Source organism: Sus scrofa, chromosome 4, assembly GCF_000003025.6.
Source record: "Sus scrofa isolate TJ Tabasco breed Duroc chromosome 4, Sscrofa11.1, whole genome shotgun sequence".
Taxonomy (NCBI): domain Eukaryota; kingdom Metazoa; phylum Chordata; class Mammalia; order Artiodactyla; family Suidae; genus Sus; species Sus scrofa.
The window spans coordinates 115,253,002-115,276,773 of NC_010446.5; the positions used below are offsets into that span (position 1 = coordinate 115,253,002).

The window sequence follows — 23,772 nt, forward strand, 5'->3', positions numbered from 1 at the left end:
CATCCTATCCATCTGCATATGATACACAAAAGTGCACGGAAAGTAATTGCTCAGAACAGAAAGCCCTTAGGAGAGGGCTTATGGGGAGCAGATCAAAAGAATAAAGCTATCTTTTTCTTTGGGCCTTTTCTCATCACTATGTTTTCTTAATCCACTGACTAGAGGATGTTTCAGGTGAAAAATCTGAAAAAATCAGATTTTTTCACCTATGAAAAAATTAGGTGAGCAGAAAGAAAACAGCAATAAACCAAGAACATATAAAAGCATAAGCATTATTTCAAATGGGTATCAACTTACCAATCATCATTGTTAAAGACAATGAATCCTCTGTTTCCTCTTCCAAAAGCTACCTGGTTGCTTCCGTTATCCCACCAGTTTGCAAAAGGTTGGCCGTCCACCACGTTACGGAACCAAACCATGTTCCTAAGAGAAAATGGCATGGGAAACATTGATGAGTAATTCCATGGCTTCAGATAAAGTCTTCAGAAGGTTTATTATTAGAGGATACCTCTAAACAAGTAGTCTTACCTTATCTGACGCCATCGATGCTCACAGACCCAGTCATTGCCACAGGTAGTATCTGCATTAATAGTAACTTCCTTAATGACCCCGTTATTATTTGGTGGCCCAATCCAATCATTAACATCCTTGATTGGCAAAAAGAAATCATTTTAAAAGACGGCATGTTTAACACAGCCTGTTCCCCAAACTCAATCTGTTCTATTGGGGTCTTCATGGTGTCTTCATTTAGAATCCAACTCCTTCATTATTTTTACTTTTCTCCTTCCAAACTTCACCTCCTCTGGGCCCATATTTCAAACAAGGGTATGATTGGTTTTGGTTTTTTTTAACTCTCTCGTTTGCTTTCCAAGGAATTGCAATGATTTCTTAACATCACTTGTAGATAATGTAATTTCATGGAAACGGCAAGGACTTTTGCGTCAGAAACAGCAGGTTCTATGACAACTGGCCAAGAAAACTTAGATAATATTCATCATTTCTCTGCCTGATTTTGCTCTTCTTAAAATGAAGCTTTTGCTTTGTTGCTATAACATTGAAATAATTTATGTAAAAATGCTTCAAAAAATCTGCTAAATAAATATTACTTTCTTTCATTCCTCCTTGTTGAGTAAGTGCACTAATCAAAACACCACAATAATCTTTACACACCTGACCAAACTTTTAATATTGTGCGTTTCTCTTTTAAATGTAGTTCTCTTTTTTCTTCAGTTTTTTGAAGCCCACACCCACTGCATGTGGAACTTCCTAGCCAGGGATCAAACCTGAGCCACCGCAGTGACAATGCTGGATCTTTAACTTCTCAGGCATAGGGAACTCTAATACTGTATTCTTCCGACTGGTACTTTTAATCATTAAATAAACAACAGACTATGCCTAGGAAGGTTATCAGAGTGTGTCTTAGAATCATGCCGTATCATAAACAGTGGACAAATCAAACGTTTCTAGCATGCAGAAGTCCTAAAAAGTCTTGGAAATGTTATGGGAAGAGGGAGAATGGACTTATGCCATGACTCCTGCCATCAGAAATAGGGCCAGTTACTGAAAATTATAGGAAATAGGCTCAGGAGAAGGGGACATCTTCCAAATAGTAAAGCTCGCTAAAAACAAAACGAGGTCCTCCACAAAGGAATGAGCTTCCTAACTTGAAAGGGATCGAGGAGAAAGTAGATAAATACCTATCTTGGGTGCAATGAAGACGATTTTCTAATTCAGGTATGAAGTTGCTACTTGAGGCTGCATGTGAAATCTTCCGATTAAAGACAAAGTTTACCTCTAACTTTCCAAATACTTCAACACTCTATGTCTCAGTTCCTTTTTAAAATTACTGCTCAGATTCATGTCTTTGCCACATTGTCAAAACTTCTCTGCTCTTTCTCCTTCCTAGAACAGACTGCAAACAGCTCTTCTTTAAGACACGCACTTTCCTTCTTCTTCTGTTTTCCCTACTGAACCTCCGTTCAACTAGGCAAATTCTCTGCACGCCAGTACAAAACATTTTAGAAACGGATTTAACAAATATTTGTTATCCTCCCTGTGCTGAGGGCAGGTACTTTTTAAAGGGGTTGGAAGTGTGGCTTTTTCATCCTCATATCAGTGCTATGAAGTAGGTCTTTATGAGAAGCATACTTATCTTACTCGCTGTATCCTTATTTTCAAGTGGGTTATTTGGGGGCAGGAAGTAGGCTCACCATATCTGGAAATAGCTGGCCCACTCTGGGTCAATAGAAACCTGTCGTTTTTATTTTTTAATATCCACCGTATTGCTAAAAGAGCCCTGCAACAGGCTGGCCTTCCCTAAATATTTGACAAAATACGTAGTGTATGTCACGGCATCATGTGCAAGTAAAACCTCTTCTCCTTGAGAAAGAGATATTTTTTGGACAACACCAAAACTTACTTGTCCATTCACAAAATTTCTTGCCCAACGGTAGCTTGACATCACTCGTGTGAATCCGTAAGGGTGGGCGAGCATAAATCCAACTGCCACTTTGTACAGTCTAAAAGGCACAGAATACCATCATCACAGAAGAAAACAATATTTTAACGTCATTCAAAGGTAGCTTCAAAATCAGGGAACTGTGTTTCCTACCTAGCGTCCCAGAATGTAAGAATAGATGCTCCCCCTGCTCCATGCCCTCGCTGGTTGTCATGGTTATCAACAAAGACAAGGGCTCTATCAGAGGGCATGAAACCCCAGCCTTCTCCCCAGTTCCTACAAAACAAACAATAGAACGTTAAATTCAAATAAATGCATTCGTTCATAACAGTTGTAGAGTAACCTAATATGTCTTTCCTTCAGTAGAGGACCCTCTAATGAAATGATTATTCTGTAGGGCCTTTGAAACATAAATTACATAGATATATAATCCTCAGACACATTCCATGTATGTTTATATGTAGGAATACTTCAATTACATTCATGTTACAGGTAGAAGATGTGTGTGACAAAAATTAGTTTCCAATAGTTTGGGTATATGATGATGGAGGTGGATTTCCAAAGGGTGAACGAACATTGATATCACACTCTACAGAATGACAAGTGGGTATAAAAGAAGGCTTACATACTGTATTCGTAGAAGATAAAGAGTTTATATATGAAATTAATTTCTTAATATATCTAAATTCTACAGTACGACCACATTATAGCGACTAAATCTTCTGAATAATAACTAGCACTAATAGATTATTTACCAGTATTGGTCAAGTCTAGTACAGTCCTCTAATACACAGATGCAAATCTCTATGTTTTGGCTTTCTAGACATACTTCCTTGTGACTGACATTCTAAATAAGAAATATAATCAATTGCAGTCTGGGGAATTATACCACAGTATTAGTCAATGAATCCGTGAAAGACATCTGCCTTGAGAAGGTAACCCGTGTTGGAGTATGGCACAAATATGTGTGAAGTAAATCCAAGTATAATTCACATTTCACTTACTTCAAGTAAGACATCTTCTCTCCACTCCACTTGCGCACAACGGTGCCCAGTTTTGCACCATATTTAAATTCTGTCACGCGGCCATTTCCAAAGTACTCACTGCTTTGAATTGCCTCACCACCCAAATCAATCACCTAGTAGAAATGGAGACGAAACTCTCATGTTAAGGAAGAACTTTAACAAGGTAAACAAACACTACCCAGACAATAGCTTTATACTGTCTGTGTTGCACCAAATGCCCCTAACGGTTTGCCTTATAGCAAGATTCCTGTTTCTTTGCTACACCTATGCTAAGAAAGTACAAGTGATGGGACAAAAGGACCTGTAGTCCTGTGGAATTACTGGCCTCATGTAGTCTCACATGTCAATGATAAGAGTAGCTCGCGCGTATAGCAGCACTTAATATCTGCATGACGATATTTCTACGTGGTTGATAAATATTAACTCTTTAATCCTTCAAAGACATTACCATGACCCCTTTCGATTAATTTTGGAGAAAAAAAAAATTGCTACCCAGAGAAGTTAGTTAGCCTAAACCAACACAGCTGAGAGTGCTAGAGCCAAGAGTGAGTCACACAGACTAGCTCAGGACAACAACTGCATTACCACCCGTCATCTCGAATGCTCTCTGGGCAGCTGATAAATGCCACAAGCTGTCTGCAAGCTAAGGAGATTCTCCGCGTTTGTATCAAACACCTCTTGTCATACAGCTAGATGTGCTACCTCTGACTCGAAGGGGGTTAAACAACACCCTGCTGTGTAAATGCTGTAGCCACTAATCTACACAGAAATGGTACTTTCAGTGAAACCCGCTACTGCTTTTCTAACGAATTACATTACAGGGTTTCCCATGCACGTATACACATTGAGGTACCTCCTGGAATATGAAAGGTCGACTTCCGGCAGGGAACCAGTTGGTGTTTAGGTTGTGAAGTTTATCCAAAACTGCTTTTATGTCTCCAGGCCACATGTGCTTAGAAGCATCAATTCGGAACCCTGCTACACCAATGTCAATGAGTTTGTTTAGATAATCAGCAATCATGGAGCGCACATAATCTTTTTCCAGTGCAAGATCAAGAAGACCAACCAGTTGACAATCTCTGACCTACTGAGGCAAAAATGGTGTGACTCATACAGAAAACATCATCTTTCCCTGAGCATTCACCTGACTATGCATTCATTTACTCATTAACAGACATTCCTTTACTGCATTCTAGGCCTTGGTCTCTGAGGAGACTGCCATCCTCACATGCGCATGCCTGGAAAATATTTTCTAGTACGAAAATGGAGAAGGTAGGAAGTAAAGAGGATGAGCTTTTTCACTGGGAGAAATTTAATTTGGAAAACACTATTTTAAGCATTGCCCTGAAATTCCTTTTATTTCACTGTGTTTCTTTCCATGGCCCCATCTCTAGCATATGGAAGTGCCCAGCCCAGGAGTCCAATCAGAGCTGCAGCTGTGACTGATACCACAGCCTGGGGCGATGCCAGATCCTTACCCCACGAAGCAAGGCCAGGGATCATACCCACATCCTCATGGACACTCTGTCTGGTTACTAACATGCTAAGCCACAGAGGAACTCCAGGTTCTCATTTTAACAGTCAGACTTGGAACCCTGTTTTCCTAAGGAATCTGGACTAATAGCTTTTAAATGGAGAGCAATAAGCTACTTGCTGAGAAGCACAGATAGTTCTTGCTTTTTTAATTTTTTTACTTACTTGATAAGGATCATTATAGCTCTCGATTCCTCCACTTGCAGTTTTACATTTACCATCGTTAAAATCCCAAGCAGAGTATGGGACTGCTGGAAACTCCCTGTTCCAGGGTTGCAATAACTTCCACAAGTGGTGCCCGTTCCTGCAGCTGCACCACTTCCACACATATGATTAATGACAGCATCCACATAAATACGCACCTGAAAGTCAAAGGTTCCATTTCAGGTTACCTTCTAAAGAGGCAGAAATTAGAAGACTCCTGATCAAGGTGTACCGCATGTTAGCAACACTCTAAGATACCTCTTCCTTATCTTATACCTTAGCTTCCCAGAAGAGCAAAGGTCAAGTGTGAGGGAAAATCACTGGGAAGGCCCACAGGCGTTCTAGCCATTTGGCCAACGACCTGCGTGTGGGATACACTGAGAGAACCCCAAACTACCATAACCACGAAAAAAAACACAGCCTTTTTATGGTGGTCAGTAAGAAGCAGTTGAGGCCGGAGCGATTATTGACTTTTGACATGCCCATAGGTCGTCCTTAGAAATAAGCAGCCAATTTCTACCACCTGTGTAGGGTCAGAAGAAGGAAAAGTAGATATTCTCGCTCATTACGCTCCTCCTCTAAGAGAAAATAATTATGGCATTATTTACCATCAAAGGACCTACAGGAAGGAAGACCCCAAAATTATGGGTGGGGACACAAGCCACATTAAGGCAACAGCAAAACCTGTAACCAGAATTCCAATTTCTAACTCCAAAACAATGTCCCCCAGAAAGGTGTAGGGTCATATGGGGTCAAAGTTGATATTCTGCTTCATCAGTAAGTTCATGGCCTTAAACTCTTACTTATATCTCCTGTAGTAGACAGAGGGCACATACACAAATGTTTACCAATGTCGAACATGAGACAACAATCACATTTGAGTTTAGAGCTAAAGCATGCAGTGGACCTGGAAAGTATAGGAAAACTGTTCTTCTCAAGAGGAAATTGAGACAGGAGAGAGAAATGAGTTCTCTACACAAGATTTTTAAAGGAAGCTTTAATTCACTTACGCCAACGTTGTTACATCTAGTCACCATGTCTCTGAATTCATTTTCATTTCCTGATCTGGTACATAACTTGTAACTCACTGGTTGGTATCTCTCCCACCAAGGTCTTGAAGGGTTAGTGACTACTATATTTTCATTGGGAGGGGAGACCTGCAAATAAAACAACCTTAATAAGTATCAAATTATGGCTCACTCTGTATCGCTGACCATCCTGGAAACTATTCAGTAACACACTATTTTTTTCTTTTCTGAATCTTTGTATATGCTGCCACCGTTCTTTACAACCAGGTAAGAATATCAATATCATAGCGGAAATGTCCTGCTTAAAAAATATGGTATTAGAAATAAAACAGTGAGTTGCCAACAATTTCACGTGTGTTTCTTCTTCAGAAAACTGTTTTACTTCGCCTACTTAACCTGTGAACTAACGTCCCAGCTTCACAGACACAGATCGCAATACCTTTTACTCTAAGCACGGCAAAATCTCCAATTTATACTGCGAACCATACCCACCTGTACCCCTCCAAATCCTTTGGGGCCCAAATACCGCTCACATTCAAGAGCAATGTCAACCCAGCGCCATTCAAACAGATGGACAATAGACGTTCGTCCAGACTGGGTTTGTGGGGCATACTGAGCCCAGCAGAACCCAATGGCTGAAAGCAGCAGAAACAACTTCATTTTGCTCTGAGGTTGTCAATGGTCTTCCCGGCAAGTATTTATAATCCTGCAAGAAGCATATTTTACAAAGCAAATATTGACATGAATAAATACTTAGAGCACAAACCATGAATGCATACTCCAAAAATAACTATTGATAATTACACTAAACAGGTGAGGAACATCCCGAAAATCTCCCAGGAATACTATCTAAATGACCTTTTCAGACAATGTTTTCCTTACTGAGGGAACAGCAAGTTTTTAAACATCTGGCATGTTATCTATAGAAAGGCCTTAATCATGTATTGTTTAGGTAGGATTAGATCTTATTTCTGAAGTCCTTCACTGACAGAGGCGGAATTAGAGCCAACTGAATTCACAGTCACAATGTTGCCTAACTGTCTGTAAACACGTGCAATGTTTCCATTGTAAAAAGACACATGTTATTCAACTCAGTTCAGTTGGTACCTCCTACCCCAGTTGTTAGATACTTGAGATTCTCCACTAAGATTTAGGAAGTTATCTGGAAGTGAAATGACCACGACTTTAGGAGTCAGATTTTTTTTTTCCCCACGCTTACATTAACGCATGTGAAAATGCACTGGCTGTAGCAGGAAAGAATGGATTTTTTTTTTTTCTCCTTCTAACAAAAAGTCCCTTATATGTGCTAAAACACTAAGTTAATGAATCCACGTCTATTTTCCTTCGTAAGGTACAAGAAATCCTAGTAAAGACATAACCGTACCGGTGGGAAAAACCTAATCCATTCATCCAACAGGTAGTGACCGAGTGCTTTTGCTAAATGCCGGCATGATACTCAGGATACAAGGATGAACAAGACAGACAAGACTCTTGTTCTCAGGCAGCCTACATTCTAGGGGAAGGTAAGGAAAACATAGCAGGAAGGAATGATAACAACAACGATACTAAGTTAAAGAGAGCAGTGAGAACTAGCATGAACCCACGGTGCAGTAGAAGGGAAAAGGACTGGCCCATCAGGATATTTTAGACTGGAAATAGTCAGGAAAGCTGTTTCAGAGGGAGTGATTGTCAGCCAGAACTGGAAGGAGTAGAAGGACCCACTTATTTGAAGATCAGAGGAACAGCAGTCTCCATAGAGGAAAGTGCAACAGCAAAAGCCCAAGGTAGGAACAACCATGGGATACTCAAGTGACACTGAACAAAATTTAAACATCTGTGCAGCTAAACAATGTGTGAGTGATAAAGGGAAGAGTAAAATGAGATGAAATCAGAGAGGTAGGCCAGATCATGTAGAACCTTGTAGAACATAAGGAAAGAGAGGGCTTTTGAAGCTGAAAGAAGATGAGTGAAGAGATTCTGATTTCCTTTCCAAGAAAACCATTCTTGCTCTGCTGTGAAAAACCGGATTATAGGAGGACACGACTGGGGGCCAAGAGGCTTTTGTAGTGGTCCACGAAAGAGGAAAGTGGCTGCTCTAGGGCCCTGATAGAATATATCTCAGAGGTGGAGAAGCAATCGGTTTATCGATAGATTAGCACCGAAGACTGGGGGAAAGAGAAAAATTGAAGAAACAGGTATCTGATGACACCATTTACTAAGATGAGGAAAAGTGAGGAAGTACTAGCTTTGTGGAAGGGGTTCCGAGAGCACTCTGTGAATCCCAACACTCTCCTTCGGTCCCTCCTCCAGCCCACGTTGTGAACATACTCTGTGTCCTATTTTTCTCATTCAGTTCCAGCTGCTGTAACAAGAATGCCATATAGGCTGGATGGCTTAGCACAAATATTTCTTTCTCACATTTCTAGAGGCTGGGACACCCAAGACTACACTATCAGCAGCTCCAGTGTCTTGCGAAAGCCCCATTCCATGTTCACAGACAGCAAGCTTCTTGTATCCTCACGGAGTGTGGAGCTCAGAGATCTTGATTCTCCTTCTCTTCGTACAAGGACACTAACCCATCATGGAGCCTCCACTCTCATGACGTCACTTTAACCTAAGTTGTTCCCAAAGACCCCACAGCCTAATAGCATACCATTGGGAGTTAGGAGTTCAATATTTCAAATTGTTAGAAGGGCAGAACACAAGTGCAGAGTCCCCAATATCCATCTCCCGCAAAAAATAAACATTTTGCGTATTTGACAAGCAATTTTATTGTTGCATGACTTTCCAGGGCTTTTCTTCTTTCTTGTATCACCCTTCAATAGCTAGTAACTACTCCTACTTTCATATGCAGTTGAAAAAATACTTTTATGAAACTTATATTGATATTCTCAGCCATAGTTATGTACTCCTCTGTATGGCAGGTGTTAACCTATGGGATGTTATTGATATTGGATTAATGTTATAAAAAGTAAGGATTTACATGACTGTCATCCTGGATAAGCCTTATTAAGAGCAGATTTCATATTTAATATTCCTAGCAAAAAAACGGCACGATGGCTCATTTGACCTCTAAATGGTTTTTAATACCATTAGTCTGAACAGATATGTGCTACGTGTGTCAAAGGTACTCTAGTTTTTGAAGAGTGTTGGTGAAGAAATGTAAAAAGTTAATTTGTACATTGTTTACATGTTGTGACAAATGAAATTTATTATTAACATTAAATTTTCCAGGGGCTTTTTTTTTTTTAGTTTATTCTAATCTGGCTACAAATTTTTTAAAAAAATATTTATGTGGGAGAAGGCAACTTGGAGGAAGAGTAGGGGGAAACGCTTGCCGTCTCCCACAAACACACAATAAAAACCCATATCTGTGTGAGGTTAAACAATTCACACTGAACAGCAATTTGTCGCTGGCAGAAGAACCTAAACTTCAACAACGGCAAGAATCTCATGACATAACTGGGTAAAACAAGAGAAAAGAGGAGAGTGAGAGAAAGGGAACCGGGGCTGGACATGCACTCCCGAAAGGGAACTGTGGAGGAGAAAGGGATCCTACACCCTGGAAAGTCACCTACCCGATGGAAAGATCAACCAAATGGGAGGAATCTCCAGATGCAGAGAAGTGCACAGTAGTAAGTCTGAGATCTGAAGAGCAGAGTGAGAACTGAACAGATCATCCAAACTACTTGCACAGTCACCAAAAACCAAGAGGCTTCGATGGGGGCTGGACACGAGACCTTGGCTCTGGAGATTAGTCCCGGAAACGGGCTAGGGTGGGCGGTGCAGAGACTGCCTGGGGGACTAGGATCTGGTCAGTCAGACTGGCAGGGCAGAGACCATACTGGGGGACTAGGAAGCGGTCTGTCAGATTGGCGGGGCAGAGACTGTCTGGGAGTCTAGAAAGCTGAGCGTTGCGGGTGGAGGGAGCAATACGTTTAGGGCTGGGGAATGGAAAGCCACATCAGAGGGAACCTGGGAGAAGAGCTGGATCTGCAGGAGAGACAAGGCACCAGTGTTGGGGAAGGGAGAGGAGGAGGGGTGGGCTGCCACAGCATACTTCCCATGCCACAGCGAGCTCACTTGCCCTCCAGCTATCAGAAAGCTCTGCTTCCCAGTGCATTCCCCTCCAACCCCTACCCCATGCACACGCACTGGACCTGAGACTGCTTGCCATCCTGGAGGGCTGGCCTCACCATTTGTGGGAAGCTGACCACAGCAGGGGCTTTCCCTGCCCTGGCCTGCCTGCCCTCTGAGGGCGGGAGCAGCTAACTGGGCCACTGAGAACCCAAGGGGCTCTTCCCCAGGGCAGCTGGAATTGGAAGGACCACCTCAGAATGGAGGCAGATTTTGCACGGCTGGGCCAAGCTTGTTCTAGCTTTTCTGGGCTGTGGGGGCTCTTGCAGGGGGGCTGGCAGGGCGGGGTAGTTGTTCCATGGGACTGCAGCACCCCCGGAGGGTGGGAGCTGCTAGCTGGGCCGGGGTTGCTGGGTGCTGCCTGGAAAAGGCCCGAGTAGCAATACTCATATCAGACAAAATAGACTTTAAAATAAAAGACATAAAGAAAGACAAAGAAGGACACTATTTAATGATTAAGGGGTCCATCCAAGAAGAGGATATTACTCTCATCAACATATATGCCCCAAACACAGGAGCACCCAGATACATACAACAAATAGTAACAGACATAAAGGGAGAAATTGATGGGAATACAATCATAGTAGGAGACTTTAATACCCTACTCACACCAATGGACAGATCCTCTAGAAACAAAACCAATAAAGCAACAGAGATCCTAAAGGAAACAATAGAAAAGTTAGACTTAATTCACATCCTCAGGTCACTACATCCAAAAAACCCAGAATACACATTCTTCTCAAGTGCGCATGGAACATCCTCAAGAATCGACCACATATTGGGAAACAAAGCTAACCTCAACAAATTTAGGAGCACAGAAATTATTTCAACCATCTTCTCTGACCACAATGGCATGAAACTAGAAATCAACCACAGGAAAATAAATGAGAAAAAATGTACTACATGGAGACTAAACAACATGCTACTGAAAAACCAATGTGTCAATGAGGAAATTAAGAAGGAAATTGAAAAATACCTTGAGACAAATGATCATGAAGACACATCTCAAAAACTATGGGTTGCTGCAAAAGCAGTGCTCAGAGGGAAATTCACAGTGATACAGGCCTTCCTCAAAAAAGAAGAAAGATCTCAAATTGACAACTTAACACTCCATCTAAAGGAATTACAAAAAGAAGAACAAAAAAGACCTAAAGTCAGCAGAAGGAAGGAAATTATAAAGATCAAAGAGGATATCAATAAACTAGAGATTCAAAAAAACAATAGAGAAAATTAATAAAACCAAGAGCTGGTTCTTTGAAAAGGTAAACAAAATTGACAAACCCCTGGCCAGACTCACTAAGAAGAGGAGACAAAGAACCCAGATAAACAAAATTAGAAATGAAAAAGGAGAAATCACAATGGATATTGCCACAGAAATACAAAAAACCACAAGAGAATACTATGAACAACTATGTGCCAACAAAGTTGACAATTTGGAAGAAATGGACAATTTTCTCGAATCTTACAGCCTGCCAAAACCGAATCAAGAAGAAACGGACCAACTGAACAGACCAATCGCTAGAAATGAAATTGAAGAGGTCATAAAAACACTCCCTGCAAATAAAAGTCCAGGGCCAGACGGCTTCACAGGCGAATTCTACCAAACATATAAAGAGGATCTGGTGCCCATTCTCCTCAAACTTTTTCAAAAGGCTGAAGAAGGAGGAACACGCCCAAAGACATTCTATGACGCCACCACCACCCTAATTCCAAAACCAGACAAAGATGCCACCAAAAAAGAAAACTATAGGCCAATATCTTTGATGAATATAGATGCAAAAATTCTCAACAAAATCTTAGCCAACTGAATCCAACAACATATCAAAAAGATCATACACCATGACCAGGTAGGGTTCATCCCAGGTTCACAAGGATGGTTCAACATATGCAAATCCATCAATGTCACACACAACATGAACAAAAGTCAAAAACCACATGATCATCTCCACAGATGCAGAAAAAGCATTTGACAAAGTCCAACATCCATTCATGATAAAAACTCTCGCCAAAGTGGGTATAGAGGGAACATTCCCGAACATAATCAAAGCCATTTATGACAAACCCACAGCAAATGCAATATTCAATGGAGAAAAATTGAAAGCCTTCTCACTCAAATCTGGAACAAGACAGGGATGCCCACTCTCACCATTGCTATTCAACATAGTTTTAGAAGTCCTAGCCACAGCAATTAGACCAACAAAAGAAATAAAAGGCATCCAAATAGGAAGAGAAGAGATAAAACTATCACTGCATGCAGCCAACATGATACTATACATAGAAAACCCTAAGGATTCAACCCAAAAACTACTTGAACTGATTAATAAATTCAGCAAAGTAGCAGGATATAAGATTAACATTCAGAAATCAGTCACATTTCTGTATACCAACAATGAAATATTAGAAAAGGAATATGAAAATATAATACCTTTTAAAATTGCACCTCACAAAATCAAATACCTCGGAATACACCTGACTAAGGAGGTAAGGACTTAATGCTGAGAACTATAAAATTTTAATCAAAGAAATCAAAGAATATGTAAAGAAATGGAAAGATACTCCATGTTCATGGAATGGAAAAATCAATGTTGTAAAAATGGCCATGCTACCCAACGCAATCTACAGATTGAATGCAATCCCTATCAAATTACCCAGGACATTTTTCACAGAACTAGAACAAACAATCCAAACGTTTATATGGAACCACAAAAGACCCAGAATTGCCAAAGCAATCCTGAGAAACAAAAACCAAGCAGGGGGCATAACTCTCCCAGACTTCAAGCAATATTACAAAGCCACAGTCATCAAAACAGTGTGGTACTGGTATCAAAACAGACAGGCAGACCAATGGAACAGAATAGAGAATCCGGAAATAAACCCTGACACCTACGGTCAATTAATCTTTGACAAGGGAGGCAAGAACATAAAATGGGAAAAAGAAAGTCTGTTCAGCAAGCATTGATGGGAAACCTGGACAGCTGCATGCAAAGCAATGAAATTAGAACACACCCTCACACCATGCACAAAAATAAACTCCAAATGGCTGAAAGACTTAAATGTAAGACAAGACACCATCAAACTCCTAGAAAAGAACATAAGCAAAACACTCTCTGACATCAACCTCATCAGTATTTTCTCAGGTCAGTCTCCCACAGCAAAAATAAATCAATGGGACCTAATTAAACTGAAAAGCTTTTGCACAGCAAAGGAAACCAAAAAGAAAATGAAAAGACAACTTACAGAATGGGAGAAAATTGTTTCAAATGATGCAACCGACAAGGGCTTAATCTCTAGAATATATAAGCAACTTATACAACTCAACAGCAAAAAAGCCAATCACCCAATGGAAAAATGGGCAAAAGACCTGAATAGACTGTTCTCCAAGGAAGATATATAGATGGCCAATGAGCACATGAAAAAATGCTCAACATCGCTGATTATAAGAGAAATGCAAATCAAAACTACCATGAGATACCGCCTCACACCAGTCAGAATGGCCATCATTCATAAGTCCACAAATAACAAGTGCTGGAGGGGTTGTGGAGAAAAGGGAACCCTCCTACACTGCTGGTGGGAATGTAAACTGGTACAACCACTATGGAGAACAGTTCGGAGATACCTTAGAAATCTATACATAGAACTACCATATGACCCAGCAATCCCACTCTTGGGAAAATATCTGGACAAAACTCTACTTAAAAGAGACACATGCACCCGCATGTTCACAGCAGCGCTATTCAAAATAGCCAGGACATGGAAACAACCCAAATGTCCATTGACAGATGATTGGATTCGGAAGAAGTGGTATATATACACAATGGAATACTACTCAGCCATAAAAAATAACGACATAATGTCATTTGCAGCAACATGGATGGAAAAAGAGACTCTCACACTGAGTGAAATGAGTCAGAAAGACAAAGACAAATACCATATGATAACTGGAATCTAATATCCAGCACAAATGAACATTTCCACAGAAAAGAAAATCATGGACTTGGAGAATAGACTTGTGGCTGCCTGGGGGGAGAGGGAGGAAGTGGGAGGGATCAGGAGCTTGGGGTTATCGGATACAACTTGGAATGGATTTACAAGAAGATCTTGCTGAGGAGCATGGAGAACTATGTCTAGATACTTATATTGCAACAGAACAAAGGGTGGGGAAAAAATGTATACATGTAAGACTAACTTGGTCCCCATGCTGTACAGCATAAAAAAAATTAAAATAATAATAAAGAAATATTTATGTGGTTTTCATTATATTTCTATTGGACACCTGATGTAGCACCTTTCCCATGTTAAATCACAGAAAGGACGCATCCACACACAAAGACAAATAACAATAATAAAATGAAGGATATGATCACTATCTTAAAGAGACATGAGGAACGTGCTTTAGTATTTCATTAACAGGAAAATCCTTGGTGATCCATGGTAATAGGTAAAAGTGACCTGAAGAGTGGGTTTGATTTTAACCAAAAGAGATAAGGTGATATGGCTTCTACCTAAGAAAACAATACATCCACTGGGCAAGGAGAACAGCAGGAAATCAATACACCTTCGAAGAACATTAGTTAGACAGGGAGGACCCATCCTTTTACATAGGGCTTACAGTAGGAAAGCTATACCGGGGGTCTCTTAAAGTCAGGGAGAAGAAAGCTTTCTTTTGAAAGCTATGTCCAGCTAGAGAAGGCTTCTACCCATTTGTTTGTTTTTCAGCAGGAAGGTAACATGATTAGAGCTTTTGGAGTAGAGCAAATGGATTGAAAGACGAAGATAAAGGAGACAGAAAAAAAGGAACACCTGTATGGGAGTAAAACAGAGTAGTGATGGAAATGGGAAGTAGGGAGACTCGCTGTGGCTCAAGAGGATCAGCAGCATCTCTGTCCTGGCACAGTGGGTTAAGGATGTGGCATTGCCACAGCTGTGGCGTAACTCGCAACTGCAGCTTGGATATGAGTCCTGGCCCAGGAACTGCAGAGGCCTCTGGGCAGCCAAAAAAGAAAAAGGAAAGAAGAAAGAAAAGGGAAGAAAGTGAAGAAAGGGAAGGAAGGGAAGGAAGGAAGGAAGGAAGGAAGGAAGGAAGGAAGGAAGGAAGGAAGAAGAAAGAAAGAAAGAAAGAAAGAAAGAAAGAAAGAAAGAAAGAAAGAAAGAAAGAAAGAAAGAAAGAAAGAAAGAAAGAAAGAAAAAGAAAGAAACAAAGAAGGGAGGGAGGGAGGGAGGGAGGGAAGGAGGGAAGGAAGGAAGGAAGGGAAAAGGAAATCTGAAGGAGAGTTCCAGCAATCACAATTAATACTAGGAGACTATATGGTAAAATGGTAACAAGAAGTGCCACCCTATGAATGACACTTGCCAGCATCCCTATGTTTGTGGAATCTCTTCCTACACAGCCTATGGAATTGGTTTATAACTTGTTTGGTCCAGAAGAATGTCAGCAAATAAGACACAATAAACGTCTGACTAGCATCTGCACAGTGGGTCTTGATCTCTTGAAAATCTGCGATGGGAACTGTGACGCTAACTGGGATGCAAGGCCACATGGGGAGCTCTAATTGTCCCAAGCCATCCCAACCATGTGAGCTGATCCTCTAGCTGACTGTGGCTGAATGATTACTCCAGAGGCAAACCAGCAGAAGAACCACCTAGTCAACTTACACACACGCGAGACATCATAAATTACTGCTATTCAGCAAGAACTAATTGATACCGAGAGGAGAGAGGCAGTAGATGTAGCGGAGCTAATTCTACAGAAGTAGGGGAATAGAGAAAAGAAAGGGTCAAAAACAACGCTGCAATTTAAAGTTTACTGAGTGGAACAGTGACAAGGACAATGCTCACAGTGCAATCTAGAGGCAGACTTGGTTTAGGGAAACGGAGGGGCTAATACAGGATATACTGAGCTTGACATATCAAAAAGCATTAGACAAGAAAAAAGACGACAGACAGATTTGGCAGTTTCCAGCAAGCAAATGATGGTTTCAGAAACGGCACACGAAATATTTAACAAACTGTTTTAGGACAGACACCAGCCAGTCAGAACAGCTGCTATCCATAAGCAACTAGTATGCATGGGCCAAACCACTTGGTGGAATTATCGGGCCTGTAGAGCGGGGCCCTCAGGAGTCAACAAGGTACACACAGAGATGTTGAATCCACCATCACAATTTGGGGCAAAGCCCAGCAGTCCATAGATGGGGCAGGTAGGAGGCAGCATATAAAAAGGTGCCTTCAAAGCAGGGAGAGGAGTTTAATTCCCTCCCTCCCCGCCCCCCTCCCCAAAAAGCTTTTCACAAACAAATAGGAAGAGAAACATTGCAAGGAAGGCAAAAGACTAGCTGCATGTAGATGTGTATTAGAAAGACAATAGAAGACTGACTAGGTAGAGGATGATATTGGACTGATGGTGATAAAGAGTTGAGAATTAGAGAAGAGGGGCATCACTGGAACTTCACACTGACTCATGGTTACAAATGTTAAAATTGTAACGGTTAAGAACACGGCCTTGGGAGTTAACCTCTAAGGTACACCCTGACCCTGCCACTTATCAGCTGTGGGATCCTGGCAAGTACTATCTCTAAATCCACCTGTGAACTAAAACATGGAACGTGTACCTCACAGAGCCCTTACGATGAGTAAATGGATTGACACAGGCAGAGCTGTTACCACAGTGCAGAGACACAGGAAAAGCTCGAGGCATTTGGTTGCTGTAACGCTGGTGTTATTAAAGTATGGTTATCTTTACCTCTGCTGCTATTCAAACTGCTGCAAACTCAGGTTCTCTTCCCACTTTCACTTATCATCACTTGGACATTCTGTCTTTTCATTCCACTCTTCCCAAATTCTAGTAATACTTTCTCTATCTCGGGGGGAGTATTTTCAATATCCCCCAGAGGAACCTACGGGATATGAAAATGAGAAGGAACCAGCCATGTTTTCCACCTTCAATTTTTTCCCACATTTTCTTTTCTTTTGCTTTCTTCCTTGCTTGCTCTCTCGCTCTCTTTTTAGAAAATCTTCAGCGCTTTTGGCAAAGTACATGTTAGTGTGAAGTAGCTTCTCAGCATTGCCTCATCAGTTACCTCTGAACTGTTCTTTAAATAACAAGTGTTTTCCACAAAGTATTTTAAAACTGTGTTAAAGGATCACTTTCAGACAAAATCTGGCAAATTTTATTAGCATCCCAGCATAGATGGAGATATCTAATCATCTAAGCTCCTACCCAAGGATCAACCAAGGATCCACATCTAAAGTGTATTTAAAGGTGTGAAGTAAAATCTGCAAGCACATTCTGACATCTTTGGCATCAAAACAAAACAAAAAAATAAGAACTTGAAATAACTGTTATGTCTACTTCCCATTACAGTTTTCCTACAATGGTTCTCCTCAGAAAAGCTATTCACAGTTAATGATAGTTGTATCACTACTCTGTTGCTTACACCTCATATTTCTTTGATTTCTCTAATAAGAACATTTTTGTAGAATTTTAAATTTCTAATGTTTAGTATAATGTGCCAAATGAGATGTTTCAGGCCCAAGAAAAACTGTAAGATTTTTCTGAAAGAAACAGAAGAAGACACAAACAAAAGGAAAGATATCCTGTGTTTATGCCTCAAAAGAACTAATATCGTTAAAAGATTCTTATTATCCAAAGCCAGTGATGGATTCAATACAATCTCCATGAAAAATAATGGCATTCTTTACAGAAATAAAAAATAATCCTGGAGTTCCCATTGTGACTCAGTGGGAACGAATCCAACTAGGAACCATGAGGTTGTGGGTTCGATCCCTGGCCTTGCTCAGTGGGTTAAGGATCCTGCGTTGCTGTGAGCTGTGCTGTAGGTCACAGACAGGTTCAGTTCTGGCTTTGCTGTGGCTGTGCCGTAGGCTGGCAGCTACAGCTCCAATTGAACTGTTAGCCTGAGAACTTCCATATGCTGTGGGTGTGGCCTTAAAAAAAAGAAAAAAGAATCCTAATTTTTTTTTATGGAATCATAAAAGAACCCAAATAGTGAAAGCAATCCTGAGGAAAAAGAATAAAGTAGGAGATAGCAAATTTCCTGATTTTAAACTACACTATAAAGGTATACTAATAAAAATAGTTATGAGACTGGCACAAAAATAGATGTTTGGACCAATGGAACAGAATAGAGAGCCTAGAAGTAAATACCAGAAATATAAAATCAACTATTATTCCATGAGAGAGCAAAGAACACGCAGTAGGGAAAGGATAGCCTCTCCAACAACTGGTGTTTGGAATACTGGATAAACACATGCAGAACAATAAAACTGTCCTCATATGTTACACCCCCTGGGAGGTCCAAATATTTGATTTTAAAAAAGACTATAACGTACAGTATTTCCTACATACCCCAAAATTCACTTTGTAATCAAATCTACCCTCTTGGCAATCATTCATCAGGTCGCTGTACTATCACTTTTCTTTAGTAATTTCATTAAAAATGTAGTCACATAGTATGTGACTGAGTCAGGCTTCTTTTACTGAATACGAATTATTTAGGATAAATCTATACTGTTCCAGATATCAATTATCAGCATTTTGTATAGATGCATTACAATAGTTGAAGAATGTTTGGGTTGTTTCCATTTTGGAGGATGATATATAAAGCCATTATAATTCTTCACATGCACATTTTTTGTCCAAATTTTTGTGTTGCAGTAAACATATATATCAAAATTTACCATCTTATTTTTTAAACATACAGTTTAGTGATACTAAATATATTCATAATATTGTACCAATATCACCACCGCTGATCTCCGTAGCTCTTTTCATCTTGTTAAATTGAAATTCTGCACCAATTAAACTCCCTATTCTTCCCTGACCTCAGCTCCTGGCAACCATTGCTCTATTTTATGTCCCTATAATTTTGACTACTCCAAGTAACTCATATAAATGAAATTATATTGTATTGGTCTTTTTGTGACTAACGTATTTCATTTAGCATAATGTTTACCCACAAAGTTTATCTTGTTGTAGTATATTGCAGAATTTCCTTTCTTTTAAAGGCCAAATAATATTCCATTGTATGTATATACTACATGTTGCTTATCCATTCATCTAACAATGGACACATGTACTACTTCTATCTTTCGGCTATTGAGCATATTGCTGCTACAAACGTGGGTGAAGTATCACTTTGAGCTCCTGCTTCCACTTCTTTTGTGTATACACCCATGAGTGGAACTGCTGGATCATATGGTTATTTTAAATTCTTTTCATATTATTTTCCAGAGCAGCTATACCATTTTAGATCTCCACCAACAGTTCACAGGCTTCAGTCTCTCTACGTCCTTACCAACACCTGCTGTTTTCTGGTTTTTTTTTTTTTTTTTTTTCTCCCCAGCTGCACCCATGGCATATGGAAGTTCCTGGGCCAGGGATCAAACCTGAGCCAAAACTGCAACACAACCCATGCCACGGGTGCAGCGATGCCAGATCCTTAACCCACTGCATTAAGCCAGGGATTGAACCTGTGCCTCAGCATTGAACTGAACCATTGCAGAGACAATGCCAGATCCTAAACCTGTTGCATCACAGTGGGAAACCCCTTCTAGGGTTTTTAGATAGTAGCCATCCTAATGAGTTATGTTGTATCATATTATAGTTTAGCTTTGCATTTTCCTTATGATTAGTGATCAATATCAATAGCATCACTTCTGTGCTTTAATCTATCTTCTATGGAAAAAAGGCTATTTAAATTATTTGTCAGAGTTCCCGTCGTGGCTCAGTGGTTAACGAATCCAACTAGGAACCATGAGGTTGTGGGTTCGATCCCTGGCCTTGCTCAGTGGGTTGAGGATCTGGCATTGCTGTGAGCTGTGGTGTGAGTAGCAGATGGGGCTCGGATCCGTGTTGCTGTGGCCGTGGTGTAGGCTGGTGGCTACAGCTCCAATTAGACCCCTAGCCTGGTAACCTCCATATGCCGAGGGAGCAGCCCAAGAAGTGGCAAAAAAAAAAAAAAAAAAAAAAAAATTCTTAAAAAAAAATAAAATTCTTTGTCCATTTTTCAAATGGGTTGTTTTGTTGTTGAGTTCTAGTAGTTCTCTATGTACTTTGGATATTAATTCTTTTTCAGATATATGACTTGCAAATATTTTCTCCCATTCCCATTGAATTTTCTTCTCTAATGATAGTATCTCTTGATGTAGAAATATAAAGTATTTTCTAAAAGTCCAATTTGTCTATTTTTAGTTGTGTTAACTGTGCTTCTGGTGTCATTATCCAAGAAGTCATTGCCAAATAAAATGCTGTGAAGATTTTGTCTTATATTTTCTTCTAAGATTTTATCGTTTTAGTTCTTAAATTTAGGTCTTTCATCTATTTTGAGATAATTTTTAAATTGAGTGTTAGGTATCCAAATTCATTATTACACAGTTATCCAGTTTTTCCAGCAACACTTATTAAAAAAGAATCTTTCCCCATTGAATGGTCTTTTCCATTTTACCTCAATAAATCTCATCAAAAACTATTTGACCATATACATAAGGGTTTATTTCTGGGCTCTCTATTCTATTTCATTGGTTCATATGTCTTTTTATGACTTTATGTTTTTATGACATACTGTCTTGATTATTGTAGGTTTGTAGTAGAATTGAAATCAGGAAGTGTGCGTACTCCAGTTTTGTTCTTCTTTTGAAAGATTGCTAGGACTGTTTGAGCTCCCTTAGGATTCTATATGACTTTTAGGATGGATTTTTCCATTTCTCAAAAAAGTCATTGGGGTTTTGATAGGGGCTGCATTGAATCTGTAGATTACGTTCCACAGTTTTGACATTTTAATATCATTATGTCTTCCAATCCATGAATATGGGATGTTTCCATTTACTTATGTCTTCATTAATTTCTTTCAGCAAAGTTCTGCAGTTTTCATTGTACAGGTCTCTCATCTCCTTAGTTAATTCCTAAGTATTTTACTCTTTTCCACGCTATTGTAAATGAAATTGTTTTCATAATTTCTTTTTCAGATGTTCATTATTAGCATACAGAAGGCAAAAGATTTTTGTATATTGATTTTGTATCTTGTTACTTTGCTAAAATTTATGACCTCAAATAGTTGTGTGTGTGAAATCTTTAGGAAACTTCGTAAATAAGATCATAGCTACAATTCAAAAGAAAAAAAAGCTCAAATAAAACTAAAAACAGGCAAAGGACACCGTGGGGTGGCCAAAAAAAAAAAAATTATGTGAATATACATTTTTCCAATGAAGACATACAAATGGGCAACAGATATAAGAAAAGCTGTTCAACATCACTAATCATCAGAAAAGTGCAAATCAAAACTACAATTAGATCACCTCACACCTATTAGAATGGCTATCATCAAAAAGACAAGAGATAACAAATGCCAGCAAGTGTGAAGAGAATGCTTGAGCACTGTCAGGTGGAGGTAGTCACTATGAAGAACAATATGGAAGACCCTCAGAAAATTAAAACAGATCTACCATTTGGTCCACTAATCCAACGTCTGGGTATATATTCAAAATAAAACAAAACTGCTATCTAAAAGAGGTAACTGTACTCTCAGATTCGTTGTAGCATTATTCATAACAGCCAAAGTATGGAAAGAAACTAAAGGGTCATCAACAGATCAATGAACCAAGAAAATGTAATATATGTGGATGTGTGTATACACACATAAACACACACACACACACAATATTCCATTTGGGATATTGGGGGGGATGGAATAAACCAAAGAGAAAAAGACCAAATACTCATGGTTTCATTGTATTATTTACATGTGGAATCTTTTTTTTAAAAAAATAAATGGAGCTCATATTCAGAGAACAGAAAAGTGGTTGCCAGGGACTAGGTGGTGGGGGAAATAGAGAAAGGTTAGTAAAGGGATAAAAACTTTCAGTTATAAAATAAATAAGGTCTGAGAATCGAATGTATAACATGATGACTATAGCTCATAACAATGTATGGCATAATTTAAATTTTAAGATAGTAGTACTTAAATGTCCTCAAGCACAGAAAAAAGGAAATATGTGATATGATGGATATGTTAAAGGAAAATTAATAGTGTGTGTATATATATATTAAAAATTTTAAATTTATAATTTTTAAATATATAAAAGAATTTAATATATATATATTATTAAAGGAATTTCCCCTTAACATATGTATACATAAAACGACTGTGTTGTACACTTTATATTAGATTTTTGTCCATTATACCTCAATAAAACTGAAAAAAATCATTGTCATCTAGGAACAGAGACTAATTTTTCTTCTCCCTTTTCTATTTGAATGTTTTTTATTTATTTTTCTTGCCTGATTGTTCTGGCTAGAACTTTCAGCACTATGTTGAACAAAAGTAGAAAAAGTGGGCATCCTTGACTTGTTTCTAATAGTAGAGGGAAATGCTTTGTCTTTCAGTATAGACCATGATGTTCACTGTGGGTTTTTCTTACATGAATTTTATTGTATTGAAGTAGTTTCCATCTGTTTCTAGCTTGTTTTATGTTTCTATTATGAAAGGATTTTATTTTGTCAAATGCTTTTCTGTATTAAAATGAACTTGTGGTTTTTGTCCTTCATGTTGTTAGGGTTTTTTTTATTTTTAAAATTTATTTTTATTTTTTTTTTTTGGCTTTTTTAGGGCTGCACCTGTGGCATATGGAAATTTCCAGGCCAGGAGTTTGAATGGGAGCTGTGGCTGCTGGCCACAGCCAGAGCAACATGGGACCCAAGCTGCTTCTGTGACCTACACCACAGCTCAGCAATGCTGTATCCTTAACACACTGAGCAAGGCCAGGGATTGAACCCACCTCCTCATGTTTACTAGTCAGGTTCGTAACCACTGAGCCACAGTGGGAACTTCATGATTTTCACATGCTGAACCATCCTTGCATTCCGGTAATAGATCTCTCATGGTCATGATATATGATCATTTTAATACATTGCTGAATTTTTTTTGCTAGTGTTTATTGAGTTCTGCATTTGTGTTCATAAGGGATATTGGTCTGTATTTTTCTTGCAGTGTCTTTGGCTTTGATATCAGAGTAATGTTGGCCTCATAGAATCAATCAGGAAGTTTTTCTTCCTCTTCAATTTCTGTGAAAATATAAGAATTTATGTTAATTCTTCCTTAAATATTTTCTAGAAATCAAGAGTAAAGCCACTGGCCTCAGGGTTGTCTTTGTTGGGAGATTTCTGATACTGATTCAATCTCTCTAGTATTCAATCCAGAATTTCTGTTTCTTTGTAATTTACCCTTAGTAGGTTTGTATTTTTAGGAACTTGTCCATTTCATCCAGCTATCCAATTTGTTCGTGGAAAATTGTTAACAGTACTTTTTATCACTGTAGAATATCCCCATTTTCATTTCTCACTTTAGTAACTTGTCCTTTTTTCTTAGTCCAT

At 39.3% G+C, this 23,772-nt stretch overlaps 1 protein-coding gene and 1 pseudogene across 2 annotated transcripts in view; both read right to left on the minus strand.

Annotated features, from left to right (window-relative positions):
* The window catches only part of LOC100521789 (pancreatic alpha-amylase), a 49,435-nt gene extending 46,997 nt beyond the window's left edge, over positions 1–2,438 (minus strand). Inside the window, exon 1 of the mRNA XM_021090124.1 lies at positions 2,420–2,438. The gene's annotated coding sequence lies outside the window, so the exon portion shown is untranslated. The remainder of the gene's footprint in view (positions 1–2,419) is intronic.
* The window catches only part of LOC100522672, a 34,254-nt pseudogene that overhangs the window by 1,289 nt on the left and 9,193 nt on the right, over positions 1–23,772 (minus strand). Inside the window, exons 2-10 of the transcript XR_002343548.1 lie at positions 6,741–6,954; positions 6,231–6,377; positions 5,182–5,378; positions 4,337–4,567; positions 3,463–3,596; positions 2,612–2,734; positions 2,420–2,519; positions 529–647; positions 298–423 (exon numbers count right to left, since the gene is read on the minus strand). The product of XR_002343548.1 is annotated as a pancreatic alpha-amylase-like (transcript). The remainder of the gene's footprint in view (positions 1–297; positions 424–528; positions 648–2,419; positions 2,520–2,611; positions 2,735–3,462; positions 3,597–4,336; positions 4,568–5,181; positions 5,379–6,230; positions 6,378–6,740; positions 6,955–23,772) is intronic.